The 11,759-nt window shown below is 59.5% G+C and overlaps 1 long non-coding RNA gene across 3 annotated transcripts; it reads left to right on the forward strand.

The window, feature by feature from the left end:
• Window positions 1-2,847: 2,847 nt before the first annotated feature.
• LOC308258086 lies at window positions 2,848-8,125 on the forward strand. 3 transcript variants are annotated; one of them, XR_013961655.1, is made up of 5 exons: window positions 2,848-4,644; window positions 4,741-4,834; window positions 5,741-5,941; window positions 6,618-6,765; window positions 7,692-8,125. It is a non-coding gene; the product is annotated as an uncharacterized lncRNA (long non-coding RNA). The 3 variants fall into 3 exon arrangements; XR_013961654.1 differs by having other exon boundaries at window positions 2,848-4,834; XR_013961656.1 differs by having other exon boundaries at window positions 2,855-5,941.
• Window positions 8,126-11,759: the final 3,634 nt, after the last annotated feature.

The following is an 11,759-nucleotide window of genomic DNA, read 5'->3' on the forward strand; positions in this document are numbered from 1 at the left end:
TAATCAACACAAAATAAAACTAAAAACAAATGAAATGGCACCAAGTAAAACATGTTCAATTGACTACAAATTGGCAGAAGAATCCAATTTTCTTGACAACATGTCAGCCGCACATTTGACCTGGGGAAATGGGACGCGGTAGACATGGCGGCTGTGGGAGGAAATTGACGCTGGCGGGAGCTCTGGCCGGTGCTGTTTGATGTAGACAAAAGTACATGGAGGAACCAGATCTGCATTCAGATTTTTAAATGGGAAAGAATTGATCCTAATGAAAATGATTTGGGGAAAATAACAAGGGAAATAAAAGAAATGAAAACAGCTCAGCAGCACAGCCAGGGAAACGAAACAGGGAATTGGATTAGTTTAATGGAATTCACTCTGAAAAACACATTTTTATGAAAATCAGTGTTGGCATAAATCTCATTAAGACAGTTAAATGCATAGGTGTTGGGCGAGGAGCAGACGGTCAGTAGACACTTGGAGTCAGAGCACAGTGTCCTTTATGCCGCTGACCTTTTCCTTCTGTCCCAGGTCTTCCCAGAGCACCTCCCGGACAGACGTGCTGACTTCAGAGTGACACCCGGTGAAGTGGGGTGCGTGTTGAAGCAAGCACGCGCCATCTTGGTCTGCTCCCTCTATCCCTTGTGGGATTTGGGGTGACATGCTGACTCCGGAGCGGGGCAGAAATGCCTTGGTCAGTGGGGTCCTGGCCTGAAGGGCACGGTCTCTCATTCTGCGTTGAGCACACTGGAAGCTGGGCATCCCCAGGCGTCTCCACCAGTGTTGGCACCTTACATGGGTCATGCCAACCCCAGGAACCTATTCTTCATTGGTGCTGATTGTCACTTGTCATAGAGGCCGAGCCTTGTTGGGGGCAGGGGCCTCCTGGAGGGGTGCTTCTGGGTTCAAAGCCACTGCCTGGGATGAGGGAAGTGCTTGTCCTTGCCTGGCACGAACATTGCACGTGGGTCTCTTTGCAGATCAGTCCCGCTTTGGAGAACTTGCAGAGCCCTGCCGCCCCAGGAGGTGGCCAGCAGGTCGAGCCCTCCCCAGAACAGGTGCATGGGCGCAGCCCCCGGACACGCCGGAGTGTTGATGACCTGTGTGGCCTGGTCCATGAGCCACCGGAGACCGTGCCAGCTCGGGGACCATCTCCGCGCAGGTCAGTGTCCGCGCTTCCTGCAGGGCAGCTGTCCACAGTGTTCCTTCTTAGGTGGGGCCTCCGGCTGCGGTCGCAGCGAGCCCTGGAGGGCTTGCTGAACTGTCAGTCACACCACAGCTCGCAGCAGGGGTGGTGGGCACAGAATGCAGACCCTGCTTGTGGCCACGTCCTCTGCCCCTGAGCCTGTGGCCAGGCCCTTATTTGCTGCCCTTTCTGGCTGTGACACTGGCTCTGGGAACGCTGGGGTTCTGATGTCGAGGCTGCTTTGCCTTTTTTTGAAGAGAGGTCACCTGCCCTCTTGCCTTCCCCTTCCTCTCCCCCCCGCTTGCTCTTGCTGTTTCCCCTGCTTCGTTTAGGAAGCTGACCAAAGGGTCAGCCATCTCCTGTGTGTGTGAAATCCCCTTATGGCCTCTCCGTGGTGGCGACACCTATGCGGGGCTAGCAGTGTGTTGGTGGGACCACAGTGAGCACAGCTTCAGGCATTAGCATCACGCACAGACCCCGCTGAGCTCTTTCCAAAGGCCGTACCTTCCCGAGGGAGGCTCTGAGCCAGTGGGGGGCCCTGGAGTCACCCCGCTCTGGGATCTCAGAGGGAGAAGCTGGGCACAAGCAAAGTTTCCTCTGTGTCGACTGTGCTCAGGGTCTGATCCACTGAGATGGCCCCTGGGGAGGAATGCTGGGCAGAAGGGCACGTGGGGCGTCTGTGAATCCACAGGATTCCTCTGGGGCACCCCCTTCTGGAGAGGATCCCACCTGGACCTCCCGATGAACTTCTGGGAAGGGTCTCTAGATGCGGCTTATTCCGGGGACAGGGTGGCTTTGGCCCGCGGGGAGCGGGGGTCCCTGTAGACGGGGAAGTCCGATGCGCAGTGCTGCAGGGCCCTCGGGGAGGGTCTTCTAGAAGCACAGCCGTCTGGAAGCATCCGCCTTGAGCATCTGAGCGTCCATGGTACTCGGGGAGAGGTTACCCGAGCAACTTTGCATCCAGACGACGAATGTTGCTCGGTGAACCCCTTTTCGGTATCAAATTGCACCAGAGAGGCGGTCGGGGAGGCCGCGGCACCTCAGGGAAGAACGTCGGTATCGGCGCCGCTCTGGGGTACAGGATGGGTGGTCGACCAGTTGGAAAGTAATTGTTTCTAATGTACTTCACCTGGTCCACTAGCCGTCCGTATCCACTGCCGCCTGCGGCCCAGCCGGGCGCGGCCGCCGCCCCGCACTCAGCACCTCTGCTGGTACCTGAAGGGAGATCGACCGTGTTATATTCGCTTTCTTGACTTCGAATAATACATGGTTGATCTTTTCTCAGTATCAAATCGCACCTCGGAGGACCTCTTGGAGATGGAGCCCTGTGGGGGTAGGAGTGGGGTGGGCCTTCCGTGCCACTGCCCCGAGGGCGGGAGGGAGACCTGGTCCCGGGCTGGGTGGGGCGGGGTGCGCTGCCTGCCCCGTGTCCTCTCACCTGTGGTGTCTGATTCACCCTCAGGGCGGCTCCCAGAGGCGACCGGCGGTGCTGCGGCGGCCACGTCTCTGAATCGGCGTCATCACTCTGGGTACTTGAGGAGAGGTTGTCTGTGATGAGTTCGCTTTATTAATGACGAATATAACACAGATGGCCTATTTTCAGTACCACCTACTCGCGTGCAGGGCCACGCCCGAGGCTGGCCTCCTGCCGGGTACGTGACTGCATGGGCTCCACGTGTGACTTCTCCCATCTGTGCTGACATGTCTCACCGAATCCACCCTGGGAGAGCTACCTGGGGGCTCCCGGACCTTGGGGAGCAGGCGGGAGGGGTGCACCGGGGAGTCCGGGCATACAGCATTTGCTTCATATGTGAGGAATGATGCATGTTCAGTCCGTTCCCATGAAAGTGCCACTAGTCAGAGGGCTCCTCGGAGGGCCCTCCATTGGAGCGGGCATCTGCCCCTCTGTAGGGTGTCCCTCCGCAGGGTTCATGTGCATGGCCTGCACCTCTCATCCCTATGCTTTGGAGGCCCCCGGGCGGGCTAACCCCTCGGGGAAGAGTGGGGGGCTGCTTGCTGTGTGTGTCAATCCTGTGGTAGCTGAGGAGAGGTCGCCGTGAGCGTTCGCATGCTTCATGACGCACAATACACGGTCGACCTCTCTTTAGTGTCCATCCCGCCTCGCATGCCTCCTGCATGACCACTGGCCCAGGAGGGCCCAGCATGTGCTCCCATGGGACTGGGCCATCCCGTGGCACCAGGCGGGCGGGTGGCGGGTGGCGGGGCTGCTGCACGAGGAAGAAGCCTCCGTCGGGAGTGCTGCTGCGCCGTGGTGCCTGACAGAGGTTGCCTGTGAGGTGTTCACTTTCTATACGATGAATATTATACAGTCAACCTCTTTCCGGTATCGAATCCCGCCGGGGACGACCTTCCCTTCGGGTGCTGACCCCAGGCGACGGAAGCCTCTGCATCGGGGTCCCAAGGCCCTCGCCTCGGACCTGGGCCACCTGGTCTATTGATTTTCCAGCTCCATCCTGTACGGGGGGGCTTCTGAGAGCACCACGGAGCCGTCTCCCTGGTTCCAGAGCCCCTGGCTGCAGACATGGGTGCTCCAGGGGGTCCCCTGCGCTGGGCAGCCCCACCCTCCCCCGACCCTGCCCTGCCTAGACCACATCAAGGTCACCTCGTGGTAGAGAAGAGGGTTCTGGAAAGGTGAACCGCCAGAGCCCCTCCTAAGGAGGAGGAAGGCCATTTGGCATTTGTTCCTGGTCGCCCGGGTCCCAGGCAGCCCTTTCTGGGGAGGGTGGGCTGAGGCCCCATGGGAAGTCTCAGCTCTGGGCTTGCCTTTCCTCTGGGGCTTTCTCCTCGGCCCGGGCTCCCTCTGTGCCCATGCTCGGCACTGCCTCTTTTTTCTCTATATATTTTATTGATTTATTACAGAGAGGAAGGGAGAGGGAGAGAGAGGTAGAAACATCGATGAGAGAGAAACATTGATCAGCTGCCTCCTGCACTTCCCCTACTGGGGATGTGCCCGCAACCAAGGTACATGCCCTTGACCGGAATCGAACCTGGAACCCTCTATCCACTGAGCCAAACCGGTTAGGGCTCGGCACTGCCTCTTATCCCCCCCACCGGGGGCTGCCCCTTTCTAGAGCTGGGGTTCTGGACTCTGGAGGGGATGAAACGTCCTCTGCTCAGCAAGCTGTCCCTGACCACCCAACCTCGCCCTCCCCCTCCCCGGTCGCCCATTACCGTATTGTCCCTAGCTTACTGCCACCCCAGATTACCAGGTGCTAATGTCTACTCCCCCCCACCTCCCCTTCCCCAGACTGTAAGGTTTCTCAGGTCTCAGGGCAGGAAGTTGTCCTGCTCCCTGCTGTGTCCCCTGCCTTGGGGCCCAGGCCAGGCCCAGGGTAGAGCAACGGTGAGTGGTTGCTGCCTGACTAAGGAACTCCGGAACTCTATCAGGTGCACCCCTGGGAAAGTGCCCGTGCAGAGGAGGCAGAGGAGGCCTGAAGGTGTGGTGAGCAGCACATGAATATGCTAATTCGCTCTTAGAAACTTTCCTCATTTGTTCAAAGCTGTTCAGTTTCCCCTCTTTCTGCCCCTCTCAGGATGTCATTTGAGAGCCTGAGGTCGGCTGCCACAGGGACCAGTCAGGCGGGCCTGGGCTTCCTGTCCACTATCCAGGGGATCCCCAAGGGCGGGGTGAGTTCCAGTCTAACCCAGCAGACACCAGTGGAGCCCCCAGCATCCCAGCCACTCCTCCAGCGTGCGGAGCCGGTACTCGGGGAGCTCCATTGGCAACAGGCAGCGGCCCGGTGTCAGAGCTAATATTTTATGCATGGCACTGACTAAATGGGGACATTTGGAGACGAAAATTGCTGTTAATGCATCCACACATCTTTGGAATAGATTAAATGTGTGTTTGGGGGGTGGGAGGCAACATCAGCCTTATTTAATGGCTCCAATGTAACCATCCCCACGCCACAGCAATAAAAAGCGCGATGCCCCCCGGGTCTCCCAGGCCACCACCCAGGCGGAGCGTTGGGTCCATCAGCCCCCACCTGGGAGTTATTCATGAGACAGATGTCAGCCCAGGGGACCAGGCACTCGGCAGTGTGCATGTCCCAAACTTATTTTAAACCCAAAGAGGGTGACCCCATACTGCTCGGCGCAGAATTTCATTAAAAGCCAAATTACTGGTTTATCTACTGTTGGAGGATGAAAGAAAATAAACAAAGGGCCTCTCTCATCTGCCGGCCTAATGGAAATGTCTCCTCACAGTGGCAGGGATGGAGGTGACTGGGGCCACCTCTGGGGCACCACACAGGTCCGGCCTCGGGTCCACACGCCTCTGGCAAATAGGCATTTTCCTTCCTTGTAAAAACCAGGGCGACTTAGCACCCAGGGCTAAGGTCAGCAAGTGGGATTGGGTACCTGAATTTTCACTGCTACCCTGCCATAGAGCCTCTGGAAGCCAGGGCTTTGACTGTCGTGCCAGCTCATAGTAGGTGCTCAGCTAATACCTGGCTCAAAGCTGGCCACAGACACCAGCACAAAGTAGGTGTTCAACATGTGAGGGTGTATTGAATAGGATCTCTTTATCACCAGGAGGCCCTGGGAGGACGTTTGTGGAATGAATAAATAAAAGTGTGCTCTTGGAGGGAATAAAGAAGCAGAGAAATGAAGAAGAATTCAGGGAAGATGGACATAAATCTCCACCAAGCACCGCCAAGGCTCTGCAGTCCAGGAAAGACCCTGCAGAGGGAGAGGTGCCATTTGTCACCGGTGGACAGGCTTGAGGGCCGGGAAGTAAGGGCGTGATGGAGGCTCGTTCATCATTTTCTCATTATCCAGCGATGTGGAAGGGGCCCGCATGCGAAGCCGTACCACCCATCACGGAGACAGTGCAGGGCTGGTGGGGGTGGGAGGGAGGACCCTGGGGAAGGGCAGGCCAACTGGCTGAGATGGCAGGTCCATCCTGAGGCCCTGGTGTGAGAAGCAGAGAGGACAGGAGCCCCACAGGGCCCCATGACCAACCCAGGCAGGACTTTGGTGCCATTGTGGCTGCAGGACCCACATGGGACCTGCATTCTCCTGGCATGATCCCGAGGCAATGGGACATGTGAAAGCCCACCTCCTGTCCTCGTTTGTTGTTTTCATACCTATCCCCATGCCTTTGTTCAAGCTGCACCCCTGCCCGGACTGCCCCTCCCTCGTCATCCTCCCAGACTGCCCCAGTGCCGCCTCCTACAGGAAGCCTTCCTGATCCACCCCAATACACACCAACAGCCTCAATCTGCAGTCAGATATCAGCCCTATGACCCTGTGATCAGCACAGCAGGTGTCTATCCCCCTGCTAGCCTCCAGGCTCCTAAGGGGAGGGGCTGTTTCTGGCTCGGTCCCCTTTGGGGCCCCTGTGCCCGTACGGAAGCTAGCCCAGGGAAGGAGCCGAGCCATGCTCATCGGCCTTGTCTTCTCTTCGCAGGCATACTGGACCGGACACTTGGCAGGGACATCCCAGGGGTGGAGCCTTCGGCCGATCCCAGCCATGAGCCAAAAGCTAGACCAGACCACTCCTGCCGGGAGAAACCTGGGCTGGAAGCCCGGCCTGACCCGGATCATTCTTGCGTCGGGTAAGTGCCTGTCAGGAGGACCACTAGGCTCTTCCCCGGTGGGCCTGGAGCAGAGGGGGGGTTTGCCTGGGGCACGCAGGCTCTAGGGAGAGCCAACCCTGTTCTTAGGGCCGATGCCACCTGACCCTGGACTCCAAACAGCGTTTGTGGAGTGAATGACGGACCGAAACGGGGCCTCCTGCCCCAGCCCAGAGCTCCATGCCCACCCCACGTGGCCTTCCCTGGGGCAGGACACCACTGAGGGGGGCACGGAGCCTGGGGGTGGGAAACCGTCCAGGGTGCGGCTCTCGCCATCTGTGAGAGCTTCATTTCTCTAACACTCGAAAATAGATGTTTCTGTTATGCTCGTTGTTGGCAGGGGAGCGGCGGGGCCTGCCAAGGCCTGGGGGAGCCCGCCAGCCTGCTGAGTTTTACTGTACTAACAGTTGGGGGGGGGGGGGGGAGTGTCTCTGTTAACTTGAAATCCCCGATCAGTAAACATGCCAATTTAAAGTGTAATTAACTCAGGCCGGAAAATTTTCAGATTTGGACTGCTTTTCACAGTTGAGGTTGTTTTTCTTTTATTTATTTATCTCTTTCCGGGTGTGATGGTGTCTGTGGCAGGTTTTAGCCAGGAAAAATAGGATGGGGTGGGGTCTGAGAGGGGCGGGCAGGGGTGGTGGAAGAGGAAACAGAGGAAGGGAAGGAAGGAAAAGAGGGGAGGTCTGCCTGAGACCCCGAGGGCCCGGTGTCTCCATCGACTTTCTGTCCAGGATGGTGGGTGCCCGGTGAGGAAACGGAGGCAGAGGGAAGTAGGGGGCTTGCCCATGTCGCTCTGACCCCTGTCAGCTGGGCCCTGGGATAAGAATGGGGGGGGGGGGGTGCTGCTGTGGGACCCTGGGAAACATGGGGTCCTCTGACACTGTCCTGTCTTGCCTCCCTCCCAGGGCCCTGCTTGCTCTGAGCCATCTCCTCCGTCTCCTGCTCCATTGGACTCCACAATGGCCCCCCGCGCCTGGACATGGCTGAGGGCCCGGGCCCCAGGGACAACACAGCTGCCAGACCAGCGCCCTCTCCTGCCTCTCCTGCCTGACCCGGGAAGACAGAGCCCCCACAGCCACCGCTTAAAGGACTGACTGAACACCAGGGGCCGACCGTCCCTCTGTGTGGGACAGGCGGGACTTCTCTGTGGACTGGGGAGGACTGTGGGCCTGCGGAGGACCCAGGGCGCCGAGAGGCGTCCTGTGTGACAAACTCCAATGGAAGAGCCGGCGACCCCTCCCACCGGGGAGGACAGAGGGGTCCTGCTCTCTCTGCCTTTTCAGCCCCTCGGATTGTTGTCAGCCTATTTGAATAATAAATCCACACGATAAAAGAACGCAATCTCTTGGTGTGTCTCTATGTTCAGAGATGGCTGTAAGTGGGAGATTTAAAGACAAAGGTCCCAGGCCTTCCGGAGGGACTCTCTCCCTGGCCGTGGCCGGAGGGGATCTTTGCAGGGAGCATCTTCCAAAGACCGGGGCTCCCTGCGGCGCCCCCCTGCCTGTGAGCCCCCATTTCCAGGTGGAAGCCAGGGCCATAAAAAGACAAACTTCCTGGCGGTCTGAAGTCTGAGATGACTCCCCCAGCCGCTGGCGTCACTCCTCCCACCGGGGCCGAGGCTAGGGCCCAGGGTCAGCGCCGGTGCCCACGCCTGGCTCTGCCAGCCTCCGCCTGGTCACGACGCAGCCGCTTGACGCAGCCGGCTGACTCAGAGGGCCCCAAGCGAGAGCCTCGTAAATTACATAATTACCTATGAAACCTGCCACCAGCGCAGCGGAAGGACGCGCTCGCCTGGCCGCGGTGACTCACTGTTTTCCCCAGAGCTGCCCACCCCCCTGCGCTCGCCCCCGCCTGGGTCTGGGCCGGCTGGTGGGGGGTGCGGGGGGCGCAGCTCCACTGCCCCCCAGCTCTGCAGCAAATGCAAAGGCAGGCAGGCACGCAGCCACCATCTTGCTGAGGGCTCTGGGTGGGGGCACCTTCCCCAACCTCCTCTGCAGCCCCCCATGGTCCTCACATGGACTGTCCCCATCGGGCAGGGCAGGAAGCTGAGGCCCAGAGACACCCTCCTTGGTCCCGTCCATCCATGGGATCATGGCCCCCATCACAGACCCTCGGGTGAGTCCAGCTGCTGGGCTGACCCTCAAACCTCCGGCCACTCCCCACGCAGCGCCGCCTCTTCTCCAGGGCCCCCTGGTTGAGCCAACTCTACCTTTGGAAAAACCCGTGAAAGTGACCGAGTCTGGGACGGGGCATGAGGTGCCTTTCCAACCCAAGCTGGCGTGCATGCCAGGCAGGGGTGGGGGGGTGGGGGGGGTGGGGAGGGGATGCTGTCGGAATGCTTTGGTAAAAATATAAAACCTAGTAGGATGGGGTCTGCATGTGTGGGCACCGGATGAGGTCTTGGGTTCCAATCCAGCCTTTGTCACTCACTGGCACCGAGCCTCGGTTTCCTCACCCACAAACGGACACACTCCCACCCACTTGGTGGTGGGGGGGAGCAAAGTGAACTGGGTTGGTGCTCATTAAACTGGGGGCTCCCTCATGATGGTCCATGGACGGGAAGGGTCTCCACAGATCCTGAAGTCATAGCGCATCTGCCACCTGACTCACCCTGGCCCCGGGACCACCCCTCCCTGCTAGCCCCAGCGTCCCGGGGCTGTGCCCTCCCTGTCTGCTCCCTCACTTCTGAAGGCACCCCAAAACACAACCAGGAGGAACAGAGCCCATGATGCTCAGAGCTGTATCCAGATCCCAAGCAAAGCTCTGTAGGTCATCACAGAGGGTGCTGAGGGTCCCTTGACCTGGGTGGGCCTTCTGGGAGTTCTGCGCCCCCATCCCCTCCTTGGCTCCAAGTCTGGGGAGAAAGCTGCACGTGTGAGTCGTTCTGTTAGGGTGGGGTCTGTGGCTTGCTCAAGTCACCTCTTGTGGGGGTTGTAGGGATGTGGACAGGGCGGTCCCCAAGGCCCAGCCACCTTCCCAGGCCCACAAGCCATCTTGGCTCACCCCAAAGCCCATCACCCATTCTCACTCCCAAAACGTGTGCTGAGGGGCTGGATTAGGGGGTAGGGGTGGGGGGAGGAAGGGCAGGTCCTTTTCCTACCAGTGCCCCATCCTGTCCCTCCTCCCTTCTCACAGTCCCCCTGGAGCTAGCCCACCTTCTAATATTAACACAGCAGCCAACCTCTCTGACTCTGCGCCTACTGTGTGCCAGGCAGGAGCTGGGAGCTGCTTCAGACCAACGAGAGAGGGTCCTGGTGAACAGCACAGATCTGGACACACTGTCAGGATCCTGGCTCCGAGTTAGCCCTGGGGAGTCACTTGCCTGCACTGGAACTCAGTGTTCTCATCTGTAAAATGGGCGTGATTGAATCAGTGAGGGTGACACTGAAGTCCCAAGTCCTTTCCTATACACCAGCCTCTCCCGCACAGAGGGAGGATGATGTGAGCAGAAACCTCAGAGGGGCTGTGGGCCGTCATGGGCCCTAGGGGTTCTTGGACCCAGGAAGTGGGGCCCTGGCTGAGTCAGGTTGGGCTGCTGTTTGTCTCCTGCTGCTGTCATCTTTCATTGGGCATCTCCCTCACGGCGCTGACGTTTTCTTGCAGCCGGTCCAGGAGGAAGGGGGCTGGTGGCTGCACAGTACACTGGAGGGGTGGGGGTGGGGTGGGGGTGCCCCTGGGCTGTACTAGGCTGCCTCTTCCCGGGGCTGGGGGCAAAGAGATGGTGCAGACCCCCTTCCCACGGGGGTTACTTCATCGGTCCCTCCAATGCCCGACAGCCTTCGTCTCCAGCTTCCCTGCCTCACGTGTGCACAGTACAGCGTGGTCCTCAGAGAGCACCCCCAGCCTGCAACGGCAGCTGTGTGCCCCCCCCATCGCCCGGCTGCAGGAGACCTCGTGATGGCTGCAGCGGGATCCCTGCCAGGGGCTCACTGGCCTTCCCTAGCTCCTTGGCACTTTGTTACCTATAACAAGGCCATGGTCACGCGTGTGGATGAGAAGTCCATGCATTCAGCTGCCACCTACCTGGTGTTCTGTGTGCGCCCCGTGCTCGGGACAGAGACCCAGCCGTGCCCAGTCTCCCCCTAGCAGCCTACAAGGCCAGGAAGGACACAAAGGAGCGAGACTCCATGAGGTCCGGGTCAGATAATGGCCCCTGGGTGCCCATCCGCACGGTCGGGGGGGGAGGGGGGAAGACCCACAGGTCATCCCCTCTGCCCCCGCGATGAATGCCCGGGGCCCATGAGGATGCTCACCACAGGGCCCTCCTATGCGTTATCTCTGGAGGGGCCTGCCTGGCAGCTTCTAACACTACCTTTCCCATTTTCAGCTGAAAACAGTCAGGTCCTGGGGCCAGCAGGTACTCCAACTTGGGGTCCCCAGTGGGAAAGCAGAGGGGGAATATTAATGTAAGTGTGTGTGTGTGGGGGGGGGCACAGTGCCACCTGGCAAACCCTCCAGAAAGGAAGGTGCTGGCTGTTGTTATAAATGACCAGGGTGGCCCCTGGTCAGGCCTTGGGCGCCCCTGGAAGAGAGCCACCTTGGGGACCCAGGGAGGAGGGTTTGAGCGGGGCGGGGGGGGGGGGGTGAGGGGTGCTGGGAGAGAGCAGAGAGGTAAGCAGCTAAAAGCAGAGAGAAGGCCTGAACAGGCCTGAGTGGGCAGGGGGAGGGCCTGGCCCCGGGGTCCGGGCGCCTGGGCTTCATAATCAGGAAAAGTTGGTGCTTTTCTAAGAAGGGGCAGGTGGAGGCGGCGGCCCTCCCGCCGGCAGGGTATTCAGCGGAATTACCAGGAACGCAGCCGTTGGTTGCTAATGGGCTTGGGGAAAATGGGAGGCAATTTAGCGGCTGTTTTTCAGGCCCCGAGCTATTGAATAAATGAAGTGCGATCGGCCCAGTTGCTGACGCACCTGCCGGGCCGGCAGCAGAGGCTGCGGGGGCGGGGACCTGAGGGGGACAGCGCAGGTCTGTGGGGGTGG

Source organism: Plecotus auritus (assembly GCF_963455305.1).
Source record: "Plecotus auritus genome assembly, chromosome: 1".
NCBI lineage: Eukaryota > Metazoa > Chordata > Mammalia > Chiroptera > Vespertilionidae > Plecotus > Plecotus auritus.